The sequence below is a fragment of the Pogona vitticeps genome, chromosome 4 (genome assembly GCF_051106095.1).
Source record: "Pogona vitticeps strain Pit_001003342236 chromosome 4, PviZW2.1, whole genome shotgun sequence".
Classification (NCBI taxonomy): Eukaryota; Metazoa; Chordata; class Lepidosauria; order Squamata; family Agamidae; genus Pogona; species Pogona vitticeps.
The window spans coordinates 195,331,627-195,352,750 of NC_135786.1; the positions used below are offsets into that span (position 1 = coordinate 195,331,627).

Genomic DNA, 21,124 nt, shown 5'->3' on the forward strand with positions numbered 1-21,124 from the left:
CCCCGTCTATCCTTGAAGTCCTTTGCCTTCTCTTCTCCCTACCTTTAATCTCCCCCAGCCTGTTTTTTGCTCACTGTAGAAGTGGTGGCAGCAGAATCAGTGGCAGGAGCAGTAGGAGGGCAGGCAGCAGAGCATCTATTGTACCATCATGATGGCCTATTTATGCAAACATGTCAGTTACTTGGCTATTATAAAAGGTTGGGAAGCCCTGGGAATTTCTTTTGTATAGAAAAAGAAGGAGGAAATAAAGAAATATATTTTGCATAAGAGCTAGTGGTGGGAAGTGCTATAATATTAACTCCTCTGGCACGCACACACGCACACGCACACGCACACACACACACACTCATACACAAACTAAAAAATAAATCATGCTTTAAGGGAGATGCAAAAGGAGCACAGAGTCGTCCAAAAAAGTACTGAGATAAGAGAGATGTCATGGGGATGGTGAGGAAAACATCAGTAGCATTACTGTGGAACTTACAGTATTACTCAAAGGAAAAGAAATGAACTGTCTGGAAGAGCCCATATTTGCCCAAAGATGTCTTGGATAAAATGTCTTTGCCTCCTAGTGTAAGGACAAAAGAAGACACCCAGGAACCAATTCAGCCTTTCTCATCAGGGTTCCTTAGCAACTAACCGGAAGACCCTCTCATATTCCTATCAACAGTGCCTCGGAGGTGGGATGAAGAAGAAGGCCACCCAAGCAGGGTTCTTAAGGAGAATGTGATCTGCCAGACAGTTTGTTCATAAGCTCTGGAGATCAGCTCTGGCTGATGAGCATATTGTCAGTTGTAATAAAATACAATATTTAACATTTTTTTCTAAAATTTTATGGGGGTTGGGCATTCATTGCCCTTATCACAATCTGCCCTGATGTTCACTCTGTGTTGATGGGAATATGGCATTTCATTCCTGGTAAAAACTCAGGTTCACAACTTGGGTGGCCCAGCGTCTGAACGCTCAGGTTTGGTCTGTGTCCGGTAGTGTGTTTGCACAGTTAAAACTAATGTGTCACCTCCACCCACAGTTAAAACTAACGTGTCACCTCCATGCTTAAGATGCCTGGTATGGCTACAGTGAAACATGCCTTAGGGGCACTCTACACAAGGCTGCCTATGGAAAGTCTTTGGAAATTTCACTGGGTAAAAGATTCTACAGTTAGGCTACTGACTACAGGTGGTCACAGGGAGAACTGAAATGTCTTCAATGTCACTGACTACTAGTCCATTTTTCTAGATACAATACAAAGTGCTAGTTGTGACCTACAAAGCTATATACAACTTTGTTGTTGTTTAGTCATTAAGTCATGTCTGACTCTTCGCGACCTCATGGACCAGAGCACGCCAGGCCCTCCTGTCTTTCACTGCGTCCCAGAGTTGGGTCAAATTCATGTTGGTAGCTTCGATGACACTGTCCAACCATCTTGTCCTCTGTCGTCCCCTTCTCCTCTTGCCTTCACACATTCTCAACATCAGGTCTTTTCCAGAGAGTCTTCTCTTCTCATTAGATGGCCAAAGTATTGGAGCCTTAGCTTCAGGATCCATCCTTCCAGTGAGCACTGGAATATACAACTTAGGCCCAAGCTATCTTAAGGACCACATCTCCCCATATGATTCTTCCCAGGTCTTTAAGGGCTTCAGAGGAGGACTTTCTCCTCACTTTTGCCATTTCAATGGTATGCTTGTGGAAGATATGAGAAAGGACCTTGCCTGCAAAGTGTCATGCAAATTCTTATTCACAGTTGGCTGTTGAGTAGTTTGCCCTCTTTCCTTGTGGGCCAGAGTGTAATAAGCCTTTGACTACTTGAAACAGCTCCTTTGTATGATTCTGGGAAGACACAATGCCTCTTTAACTATCACCACCAACACTGAGTAGGACTTTTGACAGGCTCTAGTTTGTGTTCAGACTCTCTTGGAGATTTTTGCTGTCATCACTCTAGTCTCTGCCCCATCTGTTTCATTGCTCTTAGCTCCTTCGTAAACCAGAGGGCTAGCTTAAGCCCACTTTGTGTTGGGAGATCCTTAGGAACTATTGTGTTCACTGCCCTGGTCAAATCCTCATTCAAGAGGTTAACCAGGGCTTCAACAGGATAGTCTGCTTAGGTAACATTAAACTCCTCAACATCCATAAAGAAGATATTTAAATATATCTGTCTTCTGAGACTATCCATTTGATTTGCCTCCCACCCCTGCAGAGGTTCTAAGCATCAGGTTTCTCCACACCCAGTTCACCATCATCCCATCCTTTCAAAATTCAGTTCTAGAGTGTACCTACCCTACAATTTGAATGAGGCCAAAACAGACTCATGGCTATCATGGAGGGTGTGATGTTCTGAACCACTTTCCAGACAGGGGTTTTGACCCAGGGTGTCAAAGAGCACATTAAAGAGCACAATAATTTGCTTGTGGAAGAGTGCCTGCCTGCCCATTGGCATTTGCTGTTGGAAGGATATGAACCAAAGGCATCTGCAGAAATAATAGGGGGGAGGGGGATGTCTGTTAATGATACCTATGGATTGTTGATCTGATTGTAGGTTTTACATGTGTTTATTTAAGAAAATATAAAGTTTAGGATACCAGGAGAGGGCAAGCACGCTCTCTTGGCTCCTTGTAGATAACCATGGCATCAACTTGTCTGCCCCGTGTGCCCATAATACGGTTTGCAGCTGCTGCTTCCCAGGCAGAAGTAAGACCAAAACAAGCATGTTCACTACAGAACTAAGATGGGCCTTGTGCATCCAGCCCCACACATTTCCCCCGTTCTTCCATTGTCTCCTCAGGTATGCCAGTCTGACATGATCCAAGCTTAGTCAATAAGCAGTGAAGCCCTGTTCACCAGAATTGTTTTTTGTAGCTCTGTGACTGAGGTGTTTCTCTCCCTTCCTCTATCCTCTCTCTGCATATACGTATCAATCTCATATGATTCGCAGGGCAGTGAAACCCAAGCCACTAAAATTCTTTGTTGTGGCTCTGTGATGCACCACCTTAAATGATCTTCTGAATGTATCTGAAATTTGTGTTTGTTCTATGAAGCCAAGTTTATCTCTTTCAATGAATGTTGTGGCAAATTCCCCTAACCTATCCCTTAATATTACTGGAAATAATTTGGCATTCTGATTAATTAATGTATTTGGATGGTAGGAATCAACCACTGTGTGGTCATTGTGCCCTTCAATTCAGAGGTTCTTGTACCTGGGCTAAAATGAATTACAGGATAAAAATTACAACATCATCAGAACTGGCTTTTCTCTTTCAATTCCTGGGAGATAACGAGCGACTAGATCTCAAACAATTGATTATATTTTCTCTTTGGCAGCACATTAGGAGATGGCTGCAAATCTGAAAGTAAATTGTAATTTAACCTTGCATGTAGAAAGAAGCTGAATATGATATATTGCCCCAATGAAATTTTTTATCAGATTAGATTAAGCAACCACACACATAATGATTTTTTTAAGAACACATTTTTCTTTTATCAATTTATTCAGAACAACAATGAGACTTTATTTCCTATTTGATTCTCTTAACACTCTTTGGCACAACATTCTAGTCTAATATATTGACTGGATTTGGGTGTGTATCTTTTTACATTTATTTTTTATATTTGGTGCAATGATTATATGTACATGAGGTGGCTGATACGAGAGTTTAAGGATAGACTCTACTATTGTTTTTGTGCTAGTTTCTATTTATTCCTAAATTCTGAAAATACAAACAGCAACAACAACAACACCCTATGCTATTTGTCCTGGAAAATCATCAAGGAAAAAAGAAAAGAAATAAATGAAGTAATAAACATTAAAAAATATTCAAGACTATAGAGTTTGCTGTAGTGGAAAGAGATGTGAAAGCCCAGGAGCAATTGAAATATACAAGAAAGAAAAGAAGAAATAAATAAATAAAAGGATGATGTTGATGAAAAAGTAAACATGATAAAAGTAAGGCAATAATCTGAAAAAAGTATTGAAAATTATCTTTGTTCATTATTAGAATGAAAACTTTAGTTATCATTACAGTCCGTAGATATATTCACCATTAAGCTAAATTTATATTTTTTTAAAAAATAAAGATGCAAGTGAGTTTTAATTTAGCTTCTCCAACAGTGGGGGCACAAATCTGACTTCAGGCCTCTATCAGCCCACCTGTCTTGGTTTCCGAGCCTTATTGACCTCTGTCTGCCCTTTCAATGACAGATTAGCTGTGAACATCCTTTATAAAAGGAAATAGTGTTCTATAAAATTCACACCAGGGTTTCTAACTTAGCAACAGAGCCAGGACATCCTAAAATAAAATTTGTGTTAAAAATAGATCTGTGTATTTTTGGGGGGGGATGGGACTGAAGGGGTTGAAAGCAAGTGATTTATCTGCTCAAAGTATGGTCAAACTGTGGGAAAACACAGATAAAAGGAGGTTTGGTATCTTCTTTTGAGACTGTGTGTTGTGCTGATAGGGAGGAAAGAAAAACAATAACAACACATTTGGTAAGTCAAGCATTATAAAGATGGGCCACTAGCAAAACAGGAAGTTGATACCCCCCCACACAACAGAAACAGTTTTGTACAGTAGAAATACCTTCTTATTATGTAGTTAAGATTTTGTCTTTCCCCAAATGAAATATAAATTTAGAAAGTATTGTATTACTCATAGTTACCTTGAGTGTGGGTCATTGCTATTTTCACAGGGATTAGCAAACAAAACTAATCATTATGTTCCCTATTAGAAAAGAACAGATAGAATAAATGAAACACTAAAAAAGGGGGAACCATTAGCTGGATGGTATATCCATACGTTGCACTAAGATGATATAAGATCATATAATAAAATTACCGTAGTACATATGAAGTAATATCTTTATAGTCAGGCTTGATCAGGTATCAAATCAAGTCACAGCAAGGGGAGGAAATGTTGACTTCGCCTTAAACAAAGTTCCTGGTTAATGCCCTGTAGATGATTGTCAGAATGACGGAAGGGAACCAAATGAGGGTGAGTACAATCTCCCTGCCTTTGTTCTGAATGGATGTTATCTCATTCTAAAAAAAAAAAACACCACAAAAGAGGTATGTACCATGGGAGCCTAAACCAAGAGGAGTCCAGTACTGTAAGCTGGTCACAGACTAAATGCCACTTCATATGAGACAATGTCAAGCATATTAGGCAGGCCTGAATCCAGGGACCCCCCCCCCCCGCCCTTTATTATGCTGTAGCTCCACCAAGAGCAGCTTCCAACTGAACACCAGAAGCTTGCTCACACTTGGAACTTCCATTTTTCTAATTCTGTCTGTGGTGTGGAAAACCATAACTGGGCAGGTGGGGTGGGATGAGTTGGCTCTCACTGATTGGACATAATAGTGGGATCCTCCTGTGCTTCATTCATCCTCCCAATTAAGCGGTATATGGCAGCATCTTCCCAAAGCAAGCCACGGGGCTGGATGGGAAATCTCTGCAGGCTACTTCACATCTGGGGCTGAGACCTCTCCATACTCCGCTGCCCTTTTTGCAAACCAAGATTTTGCCAAGGGGCCCATAAAAAGAAAGTATCAGTGCTAAGAAACAGGAGGAAGTTGTTTACATTTATTTATGTTTGCTTTGCTATTCAACATCTGACTTGCAAGAAACATTATCTTCTGCTTTATTTGTTTTTTAAAAAAAACCTCCAGTAACAACAAACACATTGTATAAATGTTTGTTAAGTTTCTTAGGAACATAGACCCTTTGTGATAAATACGTGACCTTTTGTGTCCTTTTAATCAGGCTGTGGCATATCCCATTTTATATATTTACTTAGCATATCCAGACAGGGAAATCATGATTTTCTTTTTTCTTTTTGTCATTGTGTAGATCATAGATACTGACTACATCTGTTTCCTGTGAAGGAAGTTCATTACTGCCGTTATCCAGCAGGTGGAGCACTTGCTGCAATTTTGGGACATCAAGAAATCCTAAAGCACTCTGATTTTTTTAATTAAAAACACATTAAAGTCAGCATCTATTGCTATTCCCAACTAGAGCAAATCCATAGACTCAGTGCATTTACATCTGTGTTGGCGCCTCTTAATTCAGTATGTCTCCTCTTAATTGGGACTACTAACAGGATACTGGCTAGAGTATTGTATTTGCATATGAATGGGATTTTCCCCAAAAGAGTATTAACCAAAAAGACTTTTTAAATGTCTAGAAAATGTAGGAATGAAAACGACTAGACAGGAACATATGTACCAGATACAGTATGCTACTAGATTTCATTCAGCCCTTTCTTTTCTTCTGCCTCTTCTTTTCTCTCCTATAATAATCCACTCCACCATCAAAATTCAGATTGCAGCAGCATTTTAAAAATAATTGGTTAAATAAAAATATTTGTAGATAAAACTGGGGGCCTCCTCAAACCTGTCTTGGCTGATTCAGTCTCCAATAAGGACCTAAATTGCACCATTTCATTTGCTCTTTGCATTGGAAAGACGTCAATGGAGATTTTGTTGCCCATTCAACTAGCAGGTGTGTTTCAACAAGAAATGTAAGGCTGAGAGTGCTTTTTTTTGAGGAGACAAATAATGTTGTTTGGCAGATAAATATTAGGTAAATCCTGACTAACAACCATGTACAGTAGATCCATGATGGGTCGAAAGAGGGCTAATTAGACATAATGCTAATATTACAGGAAGCACGTAAATGTTTAATTCATATCAAGCACTATGACAATAGGATTTACATCAGGATTAAAGTGTATGGAGAGGGTTTATTCCTTCCTCTCCAGCTGCAACCTCAATAGAAACCAACCTCTCATGCACACCGCTTATGTCTGCCAAACCCCTTCAATTCCAGTTAAAATGACACTCAGCCTCACTATTCATTTTTCTAAACCCTGCAAGATATCCTACTGATATCATGTCTAATTTGACCCTCCATAAAGATCGTTTCCCTCATCTTGGAGCCTACTAACATTAGCTTATTAGCATTATTCAGCATTGTTTTGTAATCTTGTTTATTAGTCCACTTATGTAATAGTTACTTGTATTTATTTTTATTTTTGAATATTTTTATTTTTGAATATTTTTGAAGTGGTTGTGATTACCAGCTTGTTCCCTTGACAAAACTCTATTAGTCTTTGCCCTGCTTCGTTTTGAACTCCACGGCCAAACTTCCCTGTTGTTCCTTTTATCTCTTGACTCCTTACTTTAGCATTCCAATCCCCTAGAATGAGAAGAATTCTTTCTTTGGTGTCAGTTCTAGAAGGTGTTGTAAATCTTCATAAAATTGTTCAGTTTCAGTCTCCTCAGCATTGGTGGTTGGTGCATAAACTTGGATTACTGTGATGTTGAAAGGTCTGCCTTGGATTCGTATTGACTTCATTCTATCATTTTTGAGTTTATATCCCATTACAGCTTTTCCCACTCTTTTGTTGACTGTTGACTATGAGGGATACTCCATTCCTTCTACGGGATTCTTGCCCACAATAGTAGATATGATAATCATCTGAATTGAATTCGCCCATTCCTGTCCATTTTAGTTCACTGACGCCCAGGATGTCAATGTTTATTCTTGCCATCTCCTGTTTGACCACATCCAGCTTCCCAAGGTTCATAGATCTTACATTCCAGGTTCCTATGCAGTATTTTTCTTTGCAGCATCAGACTTTCCTTTCACTTCCAGGCGTGTCCACAGCTGAGCGTCCTTTCGGCTTTGGCCCAACCACTTCATTAGTTCTGGAGCTACTTGTCCTTGTCCTCTGCTCTTCCTCACTAGTTGGGCACCTTCCGACCTGAGGGTCCCATCTTCTAGCGTCATATCTTTTAGCCTTTTGTTTCTGATCATGGGGCATTCTTGGCAAAGATACTGGAGTGGCATTGCCATTTCCTACTCCAGGTGGATTGCGTTTAGTCGGAACTCTCCACTATGACCTGTCCGTCTTGGGTGTCCCTGCATGGCATAGCCCATAGCTTCTCTGAGTTACTCAAGCCCCTTCGCCACGACAAGGCAGCAATCCGTGGAGGGGAAACATACAGTTATCTTTCTAACAATTACTGTTATATGTTGCTAATATTATAAGATTATTTAAAAAAGGAATAGGTATCACTTTTCAAGACTGCACATTTTTCAGGAATGCATATGTGAAGGTTACACATTGCTAGCCTCTGTGAGAAGCTGACAGGGGAGCTTAACTGTATACCACTTAGGAGGAATGGCTGCTGCTACCTCTGCCTCCTTCATTCATGCAAGATGAACTGTACCCGTGCTTATTCAACATATGGGAAGGATTTTGTTGTCGAATTGATCCTTATGGTTCCTTATGTCTGGGAAGTGCAATAAGCAAAAGAAACTCATAAATATCTCCAGGCCTAAGGCCTTGCCTTCCCCTTTCTTAACTGGAGAACTCTCTGCTAAATGAACCAAGCAGACAGGTGTTAGACAGGCTGGAACATATCTAAGGAGGAACTAGATTTTATTATATGTTAAGAAAATGAGTTACAACACATTAAAAGCAAAAAGGTTAGTGCTTAGTAGAAAAATCACAGAGACACAGCTCTGGGAACAAAGTTTTTAAAAAAGTACAAATCCATGGAAGTAGCTGATTCTTCTGTATTTCCACAGACATGGGACTCAGACTCGAAAATTTGCCTGACAGGTGGCATACCATGAAGTACCTATGAGCTTATGCCAAATTGCACTTCCATATGGTTTCAAATAACAAAATCACAGAATAATGGAGTTGGAAGGTGCCTACAAGGCCATTGAGCCCAACCTTCTGCTCAATACAGGAATCCAAATCAAAGCAGATCTGACAGGTATTTGTCCAATTTTCTCTTGAAAGCCTCCAGTGTTGAATCGTTCACCATCTACCAAAGTAGTTGATTCCATTGTTGTGCTGCTCTAACAGTTAAGATTTTTTTCCCTCTGATATTCAGCTGAAATCTAGTTTCCTGAAATTTGAGCCCATTATTATATGTCCTGCACTCTGGGGTGATTGAGAGCCGATCCTGCCCCTACTCTGTATAACTATCTTTCAAGTATTTGAAAAGTGCTATACTATCTCCACTCAGTCTTCTTTTCTTAGGCCTGAACATGCCCAGTTCTTTCAGTCTTTTCTCACATGGCATGGTTTCCAGTCCCCTGATCATCCTTGTTTTACTCCTCTGAATCTGTTCCAGTTTTTCTCCATCCTTCTTAAAGTGTGGTGTCCAGAACTGGACACAATACTCAAGATGCTGGGCCCAGCCACCACTAATACCTTCCTGTTCTCCTAGGTGATGGTGAGCTTTAAAATATACAGTGGACCCTCGACTTACAGACAGCTCCACTTACAGACTTTTTGAGTTACAGACTTCTCTGACCACAAAATTTAGGTTCGACTTGCAGCCGGAAAATCAACTTACAGACCGGAAAAACAACAACACCAAACTGGAACAAAAACGGCCGGTTACAGATTAATCGGTTTCCAATGCATTGTAGGTCAATGGAGCCTCGACCTACAGACTTTTCAACCTGCACCCACTGTTCCAATACAGATTATTTCTGTAAGTTGAGGGTCCACTGTACAAAGCAGCACTGACTGCATGAACAAACTGCAAGTATCTGTAAAATCTTGAGACTAAAGGTAGTAGTCGCATGTAAGAAGACAATGGAGCAAGCTGTTAATTATTCACAGATGAACAGAGGTGAAGTTGTACCTATTCTGATAGAGCCTTTATTGATGTCATCTACAGAAAGCATGTGGCCCAGATTAGAAGTGTTTATTATACATCATTTCCAAGTGCAGGTGGAGAATTAGAAAGAGATGAAACAGATGTCTACTGCAAGCTGAAAACTTCGGCAATTATTTCTATTTTAAAACACTCTTAATTGGATGCATTCTTAGGAAGTCAGGGAGTACACTTTATGACAGTGTTTTAAATCTACTGTTTAAGCTTTTTTGGTGAAGATCAGCACATATTTTTATAATGATTAACGATTATATGACACCCAAATATGACACACCTAGGGAATTTTAAATGGCATACTCACCTGACTTATTGGTGTTACTGGATGCTTGAAAATTACTAAGTGATTTGGATAATTATTTAAATTAAATGTGACTAGTTAAATTGTGTGAGTGTATGCCATGTATCTGCAGACTCTTATTTTCCTGTGTTGAGTTACACCTACATAAAACTTCAATTAAATGTGACTTAAAATTCCAAATGGTAATTGCTGTCACTAAGATGTAATCTTTGTTCTTAAAGATTATCTCTGAGTTGCATGAAATCCATCAGATTCAGCTGATAAGAGATCACCATTAACACTTGTAAGGAGGACATAAAAACAATGGCTGAAATCTTCTTGCTTAGCATAGTATATTGCAACTAAAGTAGGCTCATTGAATAAATTGGGTATTTGGTGAGACAACTCCATAAGTCCAATTGGTTCAATGGGCTTACTCTAATTACAGTTTACTAAGCTATGCAACAGGATGTCAGCAATTATTTTTTTAAAAAGATCGCATCACATAATTATCATATTTTAGTCCTGAAACCTTTCATTCAGGAGTCATTTGGAAGGATATATTCCAGTTTTCAATTTTTAAAATATTTTAAAAAAATCAAAACTGTAAAAACAGAATGTATTATTGGAGTGTGTTGCTTAGTGCTTTATAGGTTAGCAGTGCACCAGCACTTTGAATTATGCCTGGAATTCCTGACCAACTCTGTAAGCATTCAGAAACTGCAGCAGGTCCAAAATGTGGCTGCCAGGGTAACTGTGGCCTGTCAATGGAATTATATAATGCCCATTACAGCAGCTCCATTGCCTGCCAGTCCATTTCCAGGCACAATTCAAAGTGCTGGTTCTAACCTTTAAAGCACTAAACAAGATGGGTTACAAGCATTTAAAAGACTGCATCTCCCTTTATGAGACTATCAAGTGTGAAGATCATAGAATGGCCATAGGGTTGGAAGGGACCTTGGAAATCTTCTAGTCCAACCCACTGCCCAAGGCAGGAGACCTCATGCCATCCCTGCCCTCATGCCATCCTGGACAGATGGCTGTCCAATCACCAGGAATAGCCTTACTCTCAGTCCCACCACCTTCATGGGCACATTTTGTGAGGACATGGGAGAGGGACTTCTCTGATGTTGCTCCCAGACTCTGGAACATCCTCCCACAGGAGGCTAGGCTGGCCTCCTCTTTGCTGTCCATTCACAAGCAGGCAAAAACCTTTCTCTTCAGGCAAGCTTTCCCTTAATGACTGGCTGGCTGAATTGGGTGTTTAAATAGATGGTTGTGCCTTACTACTTGGATTGTGTTTTTCTTGTTGCTTTTTTTCAGTGTGGTATTTGTGTGATCATTTTTAGTATTTGTATACTGACCATTTTTAGATTTAAATATTATATTTGAATGATGTAAATCACCTTGGATCTTTCTTAAGGAGAAAGATAGGGTAAAAATATTTAAAATAAAAGAAATCAATACAAATTGGGCCAACTTGCCCTGTATTCCTCAGAAGACATTTCAAACTTTTTTTGTCCCAAGTCCATGACATGCCCCATACATTCCCAGATCTCTGATTTCTTTTTCCTTAACAACAACAAGAACAACAACACCTAATGCTATGAACTGAAGGGTGGTAGGTTTTATGCAGTCCCCTACTTGTGAGACAATCCATTCAAAGCCCATGCAAAAACAGTCCTAAAACACATTTAAAAACCCACAAAAACACAATAGTCCCATTTTAAAAGCTCCCTCTTAGATAGATAGCCATTAAAAGAAAGCCTGCCTGAAAAGAAAGGTCTTTCCCCAAAGTTGGGGCCAGTTCATCCTTTTATAGCAAGGGGTTCCAGAATCTGGGAGCTGTCTCCTGTGTCCCCAGCAAACACATCTGAGAGGGTGGTGGGATGGAGTGAAAGTAACAAGTATAAGGTGATTACTTTCTACTTGAAAACGTATGTCCAAGTTCTACCTTTTTTAAATCAGTAGTTTTAATATCAACAATATGGTGCCCTGTTGTGTCAGCACCCAACACCTGTAGACCTTTGTCAAATCCCTGAATAGGATCCATCAGCCCTGATCCTTGTTGTACTGGTTGTTAAGTGGCTACAAGCTGCCATATAAGATTTCCCACAATGGGTTTCCAGGGTAGCACTGCTCAAGGCTATTGTGGGACATTTCAAAAGGGCTGTGTTAATCCCAGCCTCTTTCCCACTATAATAGACACGTAACACATTCATTCTGCTTAGAAATAGTTGGTGTTGCTTGACTTTTTTGGCCTTCCTCTGTAAAAATTACTCAGCATTGCCCTTCTCTGAGTACTGTACCAGCCCACTGAGCTTTCCTTTTAAAGCACCTTTTAAAGTGGGCTTTGGAACACAAAAGCAGAGGCTGGAAAAAAAGTATTACTCTTCAAAGTACATCAAGAATCTTTTGTGTTGAGAAACATAACTGTTCCTGTGGAATTTGTGGTTTTATCTTTGAAGCACATTATTCAAGCTTTTCTGACATAACTTTTCTGTTCACCTGCTTTTATGCAATCTCTAAACTCTCCTGCTTTTACCATTACTGGGTCCGTGCATCACTAAGGTAAGTGATATGTGGTTACTTGTATTTCTATTTATTTATTTGATTTATATACTGCCCCATTAGTGAACGCACTATTCTGGGTGGGGTACAGTGTCAGTCTGCTGGCTGTTTCACATTAACGTTCCAGCTGTTCCCTTGGCTGGAGGGCAGAATTTTGCATGTCATACCATTTTCTTGGGATCCCTCAACTCATTTGATGCATCAGATGTGGTGGAACATACTAGCTGTTTGCTGATGCAGAAATAAAATAACATCATAATAACTATGATTAGAGGAGGGATATCCTTAAGGACTGACTGTGTGAGTGTCACAGCAGGAGTTTCTCTCACATGCCACATCTCAAAAATTAGCTTACTTTGTTTTGTGATTCTTCTTCAAGACTGAACAACAGGATTCCTGTGAAATTTGATTGCTCAGACATGGAAGTCTGCCTGAGTAAGATCTTGCCAATATTAAGATACTTTCAGATCTTATTAAAGACTGTCTATATTTAGTTATTGCTCTCAGAACATGAAAGTCTGGTGTCTTGAGCACTAATGCGGTTTCAACTGCAATGATGGATTCCCCCTAATGTATATGTTGGCCTCAAAATACTGCTCATCTTTTAATCTTAATAAAATAAGAATTGCCTTGCTCTGGCAGCCCTGCCATTAGGGAAAGAGAGGCACCTGTCACTGGCAATAGATGCTGAAAAGTGAGAAACAGAGAGGGGTCTGTCTGCCAGTTCATCTTCCTTTGCCCCTAAGATAGGCTGACACTTTCAGATGTAATGGAAAATGCTGTTCCTTCATGTGCATGAAAGAATTATTCAGCTGCCATTCTAGTTGGTCTTTGCGCTAGGAGGGGAAAGACAATGTGGACAGGAAAGGACCATGGTCAACCTTTGCTAGCAAGATGCATTGGACTGGTCATGACCAAGGTTTTATGTAATCCAGCATTCTAGTTCAACTACTGACCTGATCATCAATAACTGGATGTAAAGGTAATGACTTGGAAAGGTTCCATATTGCTTTAACAGAAGCATTCTGAACACACTTATAGGAAAGCTCATACAGTTGGTCCACTTTCTTGCATATCACTTTCTTCATGCTTCTAATTGTCAGGTTGGGATAGGAGAGATCCCTGATTGTGTACAGGCTCTCCACTTGAGCAAGAACCCAAATTTTCCTGAATTCGGAGTCATGTGGAAAGCCTTTAAGTAAGTAGAAACCTTTCTTCTTCAGAGCCTGTACAATAAGTGAGGACAAAGTATTGTAATGATGGAAGGGGACATGGCTAGGTGCCCCACTTTAAGCAGGTTCAGAAGGCAGGATTCTGTGACTTACTTCTAAGGTCAAAAACATGTGTTGAAGATAGTCCCTAATTAGAGCTGAAAGCATGTTGCAGAGAGGAAACTGAGGAAATTTATTTAGGTTTATGAATGCTTAAGTCCTCAAGGCCAATCACCATAGAAAGCAAGCTAATCTGCATACTTAAGGAAGTGAGAGAGGCTCCTGCTGTAACACTAAGATGCCTTCATTGGGGGCTTTCCTCTTTTAATTATGCCTGTCTCTGATGTCTGTATCTGGCCTGAAAATAAACATCCAGAGATTTGGGTTCTACATTGCAATGATCCTGAGTTCAGCTCCTTGGAAGTACAGCCTACTGAAATCAATAATGTCCACTAAATATATGTAGAATCAAGGTATAAAAGAAGACAATAGGTGTGATGCTATTGATCCCTTTGCTGTTCACCCCATGTATCATATGGAGAATAAAGTCTGCAGCAGTCATCAACAAATGAAACACAGCTCCTCTGTTGTTCACTATTGTTTCCTGTTGCTATTGGTAATGTTGACAATCCTATATCGACAGCCACACAATTGTTCAGGGAGTGAGTGTCCACAGTGTTTCATAGCAGCACAGGTGAGATAAGAAAAAGTACTTCTAAAGGAATCACTTGTATCAATGATATATATATATATTTAAAAAACAAGTATTTTCTCCTTACAGATTCCTTTATCATATTGAAGAACCTGGAACCAGCAAGTGATTCATAATTCAAGTGCATCCTGGAAATGTAAGGTACAAACATTAATATTCATTTAAAGGAATATATTGTGGCTGCATCTTCATGCCTGAGGAGCAATTTGGCCTGGGATTAGTTTGAGCTGTAGTGCCATGGTTACAAATGTTGGAAATATTGTTGTTTTGTTGTGTGGCACCAGATTAGCATCTCCCTAGCAATCTCAGTAAATATAGAAATGCAGTGGTTTTGAAATGGGAAGCATAAGATCGAGGGAAGTCTACCCTAATCCTAAGCATGGTGACTCTGATGGCTTTCACACCTTGGTTACTGAACTATGAAAAGCAAAGGCATTCTGTAGGCTCCAAGAGAAAACATCTATATTTGGAGCAGTTGGACTAAAGTAATCAAAGGATAATTCCATAGTAGTTGGTGGTATTTAATGTTTTTTCTTGAGTAACAAGCTAATTGGTCTGACTTCCTGATGTTGCAAGATCACTCACCAGTTTGCAGATATTTGACCATACAACAATCACCACAGAAGTATATATTTTAATGATGGCTGCGTAGTCAGATACCTACAAGGACTGACATTATAGCATCCTTCAAAAACATGAGGTTGTTGGATGAGGATGGTGACATATACTCTACTAAACACATGAAGTTTTTTCGTTCTAGTGTGCACTGGGTTTTAAATCTAAGATATTTGAAAATCAGATTTGGAAATAAAAATAGGCCATAAAAAACTACTGCAGAAAAAAGAATAGAGTAGCAGTCTGATTCTACCTCTTAGACATCTTTATTTCAGATCAACTTCATATGTATTTTAAGCTATAAAATGTTGCATGCTCTGAAAGTATTAAGAGAGTAGAATATGTGGGGAGTATGACTGTATTGAACAGAGAGTTCAATCCTGTATATGTATATCTTCTGTAAATAAACTCTATTTGCTTGTTGGAACTTTCTCTAAGATGAGTCTGGGTTTGCAGTGGAATAAGTCTCATTGACCTCAGCAGTACTTTCATCTGCTTACAGACAAACACAGGATTGTGTTGCCAATTCTGGAAAGTTTATGTAGTAGAAAGGGAATATTGGCCACATTGTTATAATTCTGTGTTTATTTTAAGTTATTCCAGTTAGGCTATGTTCTCTTCCAAAGACATCACTTGTAGATCAGTTTGCAGTCTGCTTAATTGACTCAGACCTACTGCCTCTCGTTTCCTTCTTCGTTGTTTCAGATGCGATTGTATCTTCTCTCAATATATTGCCAAGTTGTAGAATTTGCAGCTTAAGCAAGCAGTTTTGTATAGTACTGTGCCTTTAAAAAGGGCAATCTGCATGCAATCTGAGGCTGCCATGCATGAAGATATCCACATTTACATAAGAATTATCTGTGCTGTAGAAATGAAAACTAGCATCCACCATGCGGGAATAAAATGAAAAAAAAAAACTTCTAAGAGAAAATGGACAGTGTAGAATGGAACCCTCTTCATTTTACCAATATGGTGTAGTGGAGCCAGGCCTGACAGGTTCAAAATGCAAGGCCTTTCTGAATAGTAAGAACGATTCCATTATCTGCCACCCACCCCACCTTCCCTTGTCTCTTTGAGTTTCTCTGAAATTCTCAGAGTAATGGTGGGGTGAGGGAATTCCCTGAGCAATAAGTTAAGATAGTTGGGGGTGGCTTGTTTCTGAATGGACAATTAAGACGAATTTGCTGTATGTGACAGAGATGAAACCTGATATAACTGGGTTGTCAATATTATAGACCAAAACAGCTGCCTGTATTTCTAGACTCCTTCAAAGGAGTTTTGAAGTTGACAGAAGAGGCAGGGGATGCCATAGCAAACTAAAAAGCAGGCTGGAGGGAGCCTTTGGATGGAAGAATGGGTGGGATGGAATGGCTACTATATGTGGGGGGGGGAAGGGTGAGTGTTAAAGGAGATCTGTTCCAGCCAGCACAGTTGCATGCATCTAATTCTATATTCAACATACATGAAGAGTGATTTGATAACAATTATTGCTACTGGTATCAATAGAGATCAGAGTCTTCCACTGGTATTTTCTATACTGTTGGACTAGTATCCTTAGAAGAAAGCACCATGGAACATATTAAAAACAATCCGTATTACAAAATACTGACATTTATAGTAATTTTTTTGTTATTGTAATTGCTAAAACTGGTCCCTGAAGCTGGTTTAATGCCAAATTTGAAAAAAATTGTTTATGTTGAGGATGGAATAAACTAGCACCAGAATCACTGTAAATCTATGTAGAATGATAAAATAAGTTATATCAAAGGGATGCTATGATAGCAATTACAGTATATGACTACAAAACACTTTGGACTCAATGGACCAACATTTTGCATTCATAGAAATTTGGGCAGCTTGCTGACTAAAACAAAACAAAACACACCTTACATTTACTGCTTTGCTTACTTGATGCATGAACAGATTATATATAAGAGTACATTCTGGGGTATTGTATTCATCTACAGATTATCGCTTTTTTACTTGTCTAGTGCAATATTTGTGATTATTTGTTCTTCATTACTCTGGTCTAGCAGAAGTCCCTCTGGATCTTATGTATCATTTGCACCATGGCAATACTCTTTAGATTTTGTTTACATGAATTCTTCCATATCAATTAGATTAGTAACACATAAAAATAAACAGTGCCCTTAGCAACTGTAAACTGAACATGAAATTGTGGTGGATACGTCTTTGTCTGTGATTGACTTTAATATACTGATATGCAGCAAGGGTTACTTTAACATGACCTGGATAGTCACAGTTGCCAGGAAATAAATTTGCTGCAATTAAATTCTATAAATGGACAAGGAGATGACTAATCTCTGCTATGCTTATGTAGGGAAAGTCCATACTGATACCTGAGAGCTTTTAATCTTGAACCCCACTAAAGGTCCAGATTCCTCTGCCATGCCTATTGAAAATAGGACCTGATCCAGGCCATAGTGGAGGGATCTAGATCCAAAGCCTCCTCCATCTCCCAAAACACCTCCAAGTTAGGTCCCAAATGGATACCGCTTCCAGGCATGCATAGCTTTTTTTACCCCTATGCCATTGCTTTCAATTGCATATATATATATAAATTATAAACCAAATAGCTGCTGGGAAAGAAGCTAAAACCCTAAAGTGCCCACCACACTTTTGGTACTGGCTGGAGTGAACCACTAGAGCTCTGGAAACTGGACTCTGGAAGTGGCAGATTGTTTAACGTAGACACCCCTACACATCCTCTTAGAATTGTTCTGTAAGCTCTGAATATAGGACAGGCTTAGAAAGTTATAGGTAAAGAAGTTTCTTTCTCCAAGCTGGAAACCAGATGCACTCAATGAAGCTGATTCGCAGAGAATCAGAACAGAGAAGCCGTCTTCACTTATTCAGCAGATACTTTAACCCTTGGCCTGTTTTCAATTCCACAGTGGGATTTCCTCAGATATACATGCCTTGGCAATTCAGATTTGCAGATTAAGCTGAAGTTTCATTTGCAATGGGCCAATCACACCCATCCACACCCACACCCACACCCCAAATGTAAGACACAGAGGCTAGGAAAAACATGTGTTATGGCAAATTTTGGCCACCTGGAGGAGCATCTTTACAAAAAATGTAATAACCACATCATGTAGTTGGGCCCTTTGTTTCTCCAGGGAGCTGAAATATGAAAATCTACACAGATTATCATAGCACAAAATTTAGATTTCTGTTTCAGAGCTACTCCTCTCCCCGCCCCATTTTCTCCACTTGATGGCAATTAGATCCTTATTAATTTCCAGTAGTCCTTATTTCATACTTAAATGATGAGAATTTCTTGGAAACAAGGACTTACTGTGTTCAGTTTTATTAATTACACTTATCTGAGAGGAAGTAGATCTACCCCTTCTCTGTTTGGATCTCCCCTGTTGAGTGAATTCCTAAAATGCATGAAGAAGCTGTTGGCTTGCTATTTAGTTCCCATATCAACATATTTTGTAGTTTCCCTAAAAAAAAAAAAAATTGACTCAGCTAGAAGCCAGTTTGTCCACTTATTTCTTATTTCGGCTCCACTTAGCCCTCTTTTGTCTTCCTCCCAAAGTTACTCTTGTAGTTCGTTCTTATTGTGGAATGTTGTCCTAATCCACATGGCTCAGGGTTGTCCTTATTCACATGGCTCAGGGTAGTATATCTGGATGTCATTCTCCATTTTAACCTCATGATGACATCTGGGGATAGGTTAGGTCAAAAGTCAGTGATTCACCTCTGCTACCCTTAATGCCATAAAGCTTTATTTCAAATTAGAGATTTCAGTGGCTCCCTAATTTGGTCTGTGCCCAAATAAGAGCACACAGATTGGGACCCAATTTAATCTGTTTCCTTTTGGGTATATTCCTAAGCAATCTATATATGTGCCAGTACAGTGGTGCCCTACATAGCGACGATAATCCGTGCAGCAAAAATCGTCGCTATACGGATTCGTCGCTATGTGAAATTAAAAAGCCCATAGGAATGCATTGAACCCCCTTCAATGCATTCCTATGGGCTTAAAACTTACATTTTAAGCAAAAATCTTCCATATGGCGGCCATTTTAGCTGTCCGGTAAGCGAGGAATCCGTCCCTGTTTTACCCAGTGGCCATTTTTGAACCGCCGGTCAGCTGGGGAAAAAACATCGCTATGCAAAAATTGGTAAGCGAAACAGCTTACCGATCATCGCAAAGCAATTTTCCCTCATAGGAAACATCGTTTTGTGATTGCAAAAGCGATCGCAAAAACATCATCGCTATGCAGATTCGTCGTTAAACGGGGCGCCCGTTATGCGAGGCACCAGTGTATTTGTATGTTCCTGGATCTCCATGAAATACCCAACACCCATGAATGGGCAAATGCAAACAGCCTGGAGAATGATGTTATATAGTGGCATCAGAATTATTTCTGGCAGACTTTTTTTGTCTGTCTCTAGCCCAGAGAACTCACTGCAGATGGTGATAGCAGCCATGAAATTAATCACTGCAGATAGCAACAGCAGCCACAAAATTAAAAGACACCTGCTTCTGGGGCGGAAAGCGATGACAAACCTCGACACCATCTTAAAAAGCAGAGACATCACCTTGCCAACAAAAGTCAGAATAGTCAAAGCTATGGTTTTTCCTGTAGTGATGGAAGTGAGAGCTGGACCAGAAAGAAAGCTGACTGCCGAAGAATTGATGCTTTTGAATTGCGGTGCTGGAGGAAACTCTTGAGAGTCCCCTGGACTGCAAGGAGAACAAACCTATCAATTCTAAAGGAAATCAACCCTGAGTGCTCACTGGAAGGACAGATCCTGAAGCTGAGGCTCCAGTACTTTGGCCATCTCATGAGAAGAGAAGATTCCCTGGAAAAGACCCTGATGTTGGGAAAGTGTGAAGGCAAGAGAAGAAAGGGACGACAGAGGATGAGATGGCTGGACAGTGTCTGCGTAGCAACCAACATGAATTTGACACAACTCTGGGAGGCAGTGGAAGATAGGAGGGCCTGGCATGCTCTGGTCCATGGGGTCACGAAGAGTTGGACATGACTAAACAACTAAACAACAAAAGCCCAGAGAACACCAGAAAAAGAACAGGACACAGCTGTTAATGAACTTTGGCAGTGACACCAGCAAACCAAGAAAAGAGAATCCAAAGGTATTGGGGAGAGAGGAAGAGACCAAACATCCTAAGGCAAAATTCTGACCTCACAACTCAAAACCCATAAAAGAATCCAGACATTCTTAGACATCCACATGCAGACTTAGACTTAGTACAGAAATCAATTATAATACAGAAGAAGAACAGTTCAGTGGTTTAGGTTTCTGGCTGTGGAGCTAGAGGTTGGGGCTGGACTCAGTGATCCATAGGATCCCTCCCAGCTATGCATTTCAAAGAAGAAGATGAAGGAGGAGGAGGAGGAGGAGGAGGAGGAGGACCAGGGTATATGTACTACAGTGATGCAAATCTCTTATTTGGCACTGTGGTGAGCTCAGCAAGATGCCTCCAAGAGCAGCTACAAGAGAACATGCACCTTTGTGACATCAAAGACCCTCCTTTGATATCTCAGGGACTGAAGGACTCAGGAGCTGTGTTGTGCTTCCTTGGCACATGTAGCTGTAAACTTTCTCCACTGCCACCAGCATAGTATCTTCCTTAAAAGGTATTGATACTGTCCATTTTCCTTTCCCCACTTTTAATTTTTTTCCTGACTTTTTTATTTTAACACTTTTAACCCTACGAGATGCTGGATTTCACATGAAGGATCCATTGCAAGAGGTGTGTGTGTGCTGCTCTACCCAGTGACTCTTCAGGCTAGTCATCACAGAAGCATTCTGGCAAATTTGAGTCCTTGATTTGTTTCAAATGGAATGAATCCTCCTGTGTACATTCACCACATTTGCTACTTCAACACACTTTGAAAAAGGGTAGATACAGTAATTTTCACTTCACTACTCCTTTCCTTTCTATTCATATTTATGGGTGAAGTGGGAGTTTTAATGCATTAACAGTAATAAAAAGAGAATCAAGGGCTGTTATTGTGGATTAATTAATGAGGAACAGA

At 39.9% G+C, this 21,124-nt stretch overlaps 1 protein-coding gene across 4 annotated transcripts in view; it reads left to right on the plus strand.

Annotated features, from left to right (window-relative positions):
* Window positions 1-14,387: 14,387 nt before the first annotated feature.
* Window positions 14,388-21,124, plus strand: part of RP1 (RP1 axonemal microtubule associated) — a 276,632-nt gene continuing 269,895 nt past the window's right edge. The window contains exons 1-2 of one of the 4 annotated variants that reach the window (XM_072998928.2): window positions 14,388-14,450; window positions 14,538-14,609. The gene's annotated coding sequence lies outside the window, so the exon portion shown is untranslated. The remainder of the gene's footprint in view (window positions 14,451-14,537; window positions 14,610-21,124) is intronic. The other 3 variants (XM_072998925.2, XM_078393749.1, XM_020795975.3) reach the window with 3 other exon arrangements.